Raw genomic sequence first — 7327 nt, forward strand, 5'->3', positions numbered from 1 at the left:
ATGTTTGTGGATTAGAACCAGGTAAAGGCTAATTATATGGATGATTTATGGATTTATGATCTTCTTCAGAGAAAGATAAATAATGTGGGAAGTCAAATGACCAACCAGTTCTTAGAACCTATTCACATATAAATATTTTAGAAAACTTTGTACAAGTAGGCCTTGATCAAGAATCTCTCTATGAACTAAGAGATTTCAAGAAATTTGAGGATTGATATTTGACTAGAGGTCTACTACAACTAATTCACCAAGCCATAGTTAGTTGCTGATAGCAATCTCAATTATTTAGATGTTTATGGTTTTTAATCTCTATAATAGGTTGTTTTTATAAGGAATCTCCTTTGATTATAATCTTGGCTTGAATTTTCATGACCATGGTGACTAGTTATGTCTTATTTTCCACACCTTTGATGGTGATCACATTCACTAATTTCTTAAATGATTCTAACATGTTGATCACATTATCACTATCATTTTATGTGTAATTGATCTAATTACCTTTTGTATTTGATGATCACCTTTATCATTTGTAGGTAATGGTTTTTTGAATGTTATATATCATTTTTTAATGGATCTCCATCTACTTTGACCTTGTCATTGGCAATCAAGTCTTGGATTACATATATCAAATCCATTAATTCATATGTCTTGTGTCTTTTATTGTTAGAATGAATTAGAATAATTGAGAGGGGAGATGAATCAGTTATCCTCAAGTATAGATGTATCAATTAAACTTTTGAACACTTCAAACAACTTAGATATGATCTCTAATCCACTTAGTCTATATAGTGACTTATCAGTAACATAAACTTGCAGTCAATTGTCCCAATAATAACTAACTTATAGAATATAAAACATTAAACAGTAAAACATCTCAAATAACATCCACACAAGTAAGATACTGGAATTTAATGCGGAAATAAAATTTGGGAAAAAACACCTTTAACATGTCACCAATTTTTCACTCTTCTCAAGTGAGCTCTATTAGGAGCCAACCACGTTAAAGGTTACAATACACATTGTTAAGTGTGAAATTGTTAAAGGATTTAATCACCCTTTTAGGAATGGCCTTGTTAGATGATTTTAGAACATTTCATTAGAATATCACCTTGATTAAATAATTTTAAAATTGACTTTTAGGTCAATCTTGATTAAATTATTTTAACTAATACAATAGTTAGAAAGTAACAGTTGGTTGATCTAATAAATACAACTCACTTTGCAAATACATATCACAATGTAGCTCATATGCTAACTCACTAACTAAACTCCATTCATGTCTCCATCACTATCTCTGATCTGCTTGGAAAATCCTTTAAGAAATCACTCTTCACCTCATCTCTTCTCCTTCTTCATAGCCTTATTCTCTAGTGCACCAGTCAACAAAATTAGCATCTGATAACCTCTTTAGGTTAACCCTTATGCCTCCTTAAATAGGTATCTTTATCTTTTTCCACTTAAACAGCACCGTTGATCTTAGATTTAGGTTAGATTCATCAAATCCTTCCACCATTTTGTTTCCTCCTTCTCCTTCTAGGAACTTCTCAAAAAATTTCTTTAAATTAATGCTTAGAAATTATCAAACATGGTTTCTAATACATTAAATGTTCCAACTCATCAATCCTTATCTTCAACACAATTTATAAATTTCAAGAATTCAAACTGTTTCAACCAAGAACCTCATTTCCTACACAAACTATTAAATGTTGTCACTCAGTGAATATACAGAGTAATTGTCTTGCTCAGTTTACATTAACTTTGCTCTATCCAAAAAAATTCATACTCTATCCTTATTGGTGCTTGATCAACACTATATTTTCTTAGCTTCTACCATTCACTTGGTCAACACTAGCACAACTTAGATTCAACTATAAGTTCCTTAATCTTCTGCTTTGAAGCTTGGTTTAGCCTATGTATTTTCTCCTTCATTGATCATCTCTTCTAGGCTTCAACTCAACTATATTCTTCACTTAGTGTTATGATTATAAAACACATTATCTTGTTAAAGTCCAATTGATCAAGTGCACATTGTAATTCCTCATAACTCAACCTTTCCACTAGGTCGTCTTATTATCTCTTTTTCAAATCCTCATCATCAATAATCTCGATATGGCACTCTACTCAAGTAGTATTTGTCTCACTAGTAAGGTTTGACATCAATGACAATATAATAATTATTCCAATTGTCATTTCTAACAATCTCCCTCTTTGGCATTAACGGAAACACCTATAGTTACCATGCAATCCAAAAAAATTTACTTGCTTTAGTCAACTCCCTTTGTGTTCAATAATAGATCTTCATTAATATCCTTAGTTTCATTCTATTTCTTATCTCAGCATCCAACAATTTCTTTGATCTCATCTTTTAGTTTCATTATGATTCTCATCCATGTAGTTTTGATATGAAACACCTCTAAACATCATTTGTTCATACATCACTTATTCATATGAGATCATGAAGTCCCTCTTTGATATACATGTTCTAAATGTCTTCACTATCTCTTGATTGCAACACCTCTTCCTTTGATTATTGCATAGGTAACTATTGCATGATATGTACATACTCTCTCCATCTTTAGACAATCTCCCCCTCTAACTCATGTAGATGGTAAATTCTAAACTTCTCCCTTTTTCTTGTATGACTTCCTTTATCTACAATCTCTCCCACTTTACATTTTCATATGGGAACAATATAATATCTCCATCCTAATTTTTTCTAATCATGGTAACTGACTTACAATTCTCTCCCTTTTTGACAACAATGCCAAATAACCTTTAACATCTTCAATTAACTTTATCTCATACATCATCAAAATGCAGATATCTCTTGGTCAATTCTCTAAACTAGGTTTTTATTTTTTCATCTTTCTTATGATTGATTCAACATCTTGTGCTTCTCTCTTTATAACTTTAGTAAAGTCCTAAAGTGCGACCTTCTGCATCAATTTGTAAGATATTATTATCAAAGCATTTGATGTAGAGCTCCATCTCAGCATAAATAGCCTCAGTTAGGGCAATCATCCCCAATTTACCTCTTAGGTATCCATGAGCATCCTTAGGTAAGGATTTTGAGGATATATCAACTATATGTTCCTTTGTATTCACATGTTGAAATTAAACTTCTTTATCTTGTACCAACTCTCTCAAGTAATGATACTTTATAGAAATATGTTTGGTCTTGTTGTGCATCATAGGATTTTTTAGATATGTTTATTGAACTTGTTTTATAAAAAAATATAACGAGTCCAATGATCTCTTCCTTCATTCCTTTCAACAAATTCTTGATCCAAATTACGTTAGAACAATTAACTAATGTTGCTACATATTCATCTTTTTTGTAGATTGAAATATGTAATTTTTCTTCTTGCTTGTCCATGAAACTAGCCTCTTTCCTAGAAGAAAGATCCATCACTTGTACTATTTATGTCATTAATATTTCCAGCCCTATCTGTATCAGTATACACTTTTAGTCCAAACATGTCATTCTTTTTGTAATACAATCCATAATCCTCTATTCTTATTAGATATCTCAATATTCTTTGGGTATCTCCTTGATATACTTTGATTGAGTAATGTAGATATCTTTCTTCATTTCATATACTTTCAAGCCAAAAATAAATAAATCTCCCCAACCATAGACATCTCAAATTCTTTCATCATTTGATCTGAAAATGACTTACACAATGCATCATTTCCTCCAAATATGATATTATCAACAAATATCTCTATTAACAGTATCCATTTTTTAGATTCAGTCTTCAAATATAAATTTTCATTAGCATTAGTCTTTGCAAATCCAATCTTCACCAAATAAGTGCTCAATTGTTCACATCATTCTCTAGGGGCTTATTTCAATCCATATAGTTCTTTGTGCAACTTATATACCATATCACTTTTGTTTGGGTCAAAAAATCCTTTAGGTTGTTCAATGGAGACTTCCTCTTCCAATATTTTATTCAGAAATTCAGACTTGACATCCATATGGTTACTTGAATCCTTTGTAAGAAGAATATGCAAGTACAGTTCTCACTCCTTCTAATCTTACAACATGGGAAAATTTCTCCCCGTAGTCAATAACTTCTTCTTGTGCATATCCCCTACAAAGTAGTCTTGCTTTGTTTCTTGTTACTTCACCTTTCTCATTCATCTTTTTTATGAATACCCACTTTGTTCCAATAACATTCTTGTCCTTTGGTCTAGGTACTAGTGACATATTTTTGTTCTTCTCTATATGCTCAATCTCTTCATTCATTTCTTGAATCTAGTGTTCATTATCTAAAGAATTCTTAAATCATTTCGACTCAAATCATATAGTAAGCATATATCACTTCTTAGTATTTTCCTTGTCATGACTCCAAGGTCTTTGTCTCCAATGATTTGATTAGGTGCATGATGTCTTCTCACATATTTTGCTAATATAGGCTTAGGTCTTCTTTCTTCTTCTTCAAGTTCATCTTGTAGATTAGCTTCAAGTAGCACTTCATGTATCTAAGCTTTTTTTCAATTTTTTCAACAATCACTTGTTTCTACTTGGCATGCTCTTCCTAATGCTTAGCATAACCTACCTGACAATCGGAACCAATTTCCTGATGCTTGGCATGTTATGTGGTAACTTGACATAGATTGGTTGTTGCTTTTTGCTACTCAAAAGCTTTCTTCTCAGGCTTAGGTAAGGTTTTGGGATCACCTTCATTAATATAAATGGAATTTATGTAATCTTCAGGTTTTTTCTTCCATTCAACTTCATTCTTTTCTGCATATTCGTCAACTTTCACATGTGTACTTTCTACAACTTTGTTAGTGTTAGAATTCAAACACTTAAATGCTTTGCTCTTAGTGGAGTAACCTAAGGATATGCCTCCATCACTTTTTGCATCAATTTTTCCATTTCTATTATCTTTCAATATATAACATTTTCTTCCAAATACTTTGAAATATTTCACATTAGGTGCATAACCATACCATAATTCAAAAGGTTTGATACTTATACCTTTCTTGACTTGTATACTATTCAAGGTATAAACAATTGTACTTAAAACTTCTCTCCAATACTTAGGTGCAACATTATTTTCTATCATTAGTGTCCTAACATAGTCCATGATTGATTTGTTCTTCCTTTTAGCTATACCATTTTACAGAGGGGTCCTTGGTGCAAACATGTGTCTCTTGATTCCTCTATCATTGTAAAATGTGTTGAATTTCTCATTATGAATTCACCTCCTCTATCAAATTTCGAACACTTCAATATTTTGATTCTTTCTTTTTCAACTCTATCTAAATACCAATTAAATATTTGAAATGCATCTAATTTTTCTTTGAAAAACATCATAATCATCATTCTAGTTTATTCATCAACAAATAGAATAAGTTATTTGTCACCATAGTAGCTTTGCACTCCAATATTTCCACAAAGTTCAATATGAACCAACTCTAAGATAACATTAAAAGTATAGGTCTTTCTCTTGAAACTAGACTCTTTCATTTTTCCCAATTGACATTATTTTTACATCACATTTTCAAGATTGTTCAATCTTGTTAACCCTCTTACTCTCTTCATTTTACCAGTACTTACAAAACTATCAAATTTCACATGGCATAGCCTCTTATTCCATAAATAAACTTCATCACATTTTTCAAACAAGCATGTATCATTAGATATGTCTTGATAGAACAAACTACCTCTAGTTTGGTCTCCTCTACCAATCAAATCACTAGAACTATTGTTAGCTTTCTTGTTCTGAAATTCAACTTTATAGCCTAACTTATTCAATTATTTCACACTCAAAAAATTTTAGTTGAGTCATTCAACCAAATAAGCATTATCACATTTCATCTTATCATTCAATTTTATTGATCCTTTACCTTTCACATGACATGGTGCATCATTGTCAACTTAAAACTACCTCCTTTATAATGTTCTAAGTTTTCAAACTTACTTTTATCAATAATCATGTGATGTGAGAAACCACTATCAATAATCCATATATCACCTTTACTCACATATTAAATAGGGGTACTTTTATCATCTTTATCATAATCATCTATTATAGCAACATAAACAACTCGTTCATCATTACTATTAGAAGCATCATCAGTCTCTTCTTCAGTAAAATAACAAGATTTTTTATCTTTTCCTTTATAGCCTTGGTATCATTTGTTGTCTCGTCCATCTCTTCTTCCTTTTAAATTTTTATCTTTCCTTTCATCCTTATCATTCCTATTAGGAAATCTTGCAGCAATATGACCAACTTTATTGCATGAAAAACATATTATAAGAAGTTTACTTTTGAATTTTCTTTTGCTTCTTAGTAGTCTCCTAGTCATTAATGCTTCAAGATCCTCAGGATCACCATTAGAAGATTTAATCTCATTATCTTTATACTTTCATTTCTTCTCCTTAGACTTATTTAAAACCAATTGTGACTTGAAATCAGATTCAATAGTAGGAGCAGTAAAATTATCAAAAATTCACAATTCAAAAGTAGTTACTTTACCTACCATACTATCCAAGGTTATATCATTACCAAGAGTACATCTCAGTTCTTGTATTGTAGAAACTCTAATAGCATAAATAGGAAGTAAAGTTTGCAATACCTTGTTGATCATAATCTCATCACTGGTATTTCCATTAGCTCCTCTAATAGCATTTACAACTTCTTTGATTATTCCAACATATTGAGCAATATTCTCACCTTCTACCTTCTTCATGTCATCAAAATTTCCTCTCAATCTCTTTGATTTGGTTTTTAGTACATTCTTATCTCCTCCATGGATCTTTGCCAAGTTTTTCCATATCTTCTTTACATTATTATAGTCCTTTATATCATCATACTCTAAGTAACTTAGGATGGATGCAATCACCAACATTGCATGATTGTGTTCTTGTTTCTCCTTTATCTATTAGGTTGTCATTGGTGTAGGTGATATTACATATTCATTTTCCAAGTAGAATATTGTTGAATCTCTAATTCTATCAAAGTGAAGCTTCATCAAATTTTGCCATGCAAGGAAGGGTAACTCCTTTTTGTACATCTTGATCTTTAGCTTCAAGTACCATCAAAATTTTCACTGCAAGCACCATAGCTCTGATACCAATTGTTAGAATGATTTTGAATAACTAAGAGGGGGTTGAATCAACTATCCTTAGGTCCAAATGTATCAATTAAACTTTTGAACTCTTTAAAAAAATTAGATCTAATCTCCAATCCACTTGGTCTCTATAGCAACTTATTAGTAACATAAACTTGTAGTCCACTATCCCAATAATTACTAACTTGAAAAATGTAAAACATTAAAAGTAAAACATCTCAAATAAAATCCACACAAG

Source organism: Cupressus sempervirens, chromosome 8 (genome assembly GCF_028749045.1).
Source record: "Cupressus sempervirens isolate cs-2001-9-10 chromosome 8, ASM2874904v1, whole genome shotgun sequence".
Taxonomy (NCBI): domain Eukaryota; kingdom Viridiplantae; phylum Streptophyta; class Pinopsida; order Cupressales; family Cupressaceae; genus Cupressus; species Cupressus sempervirens.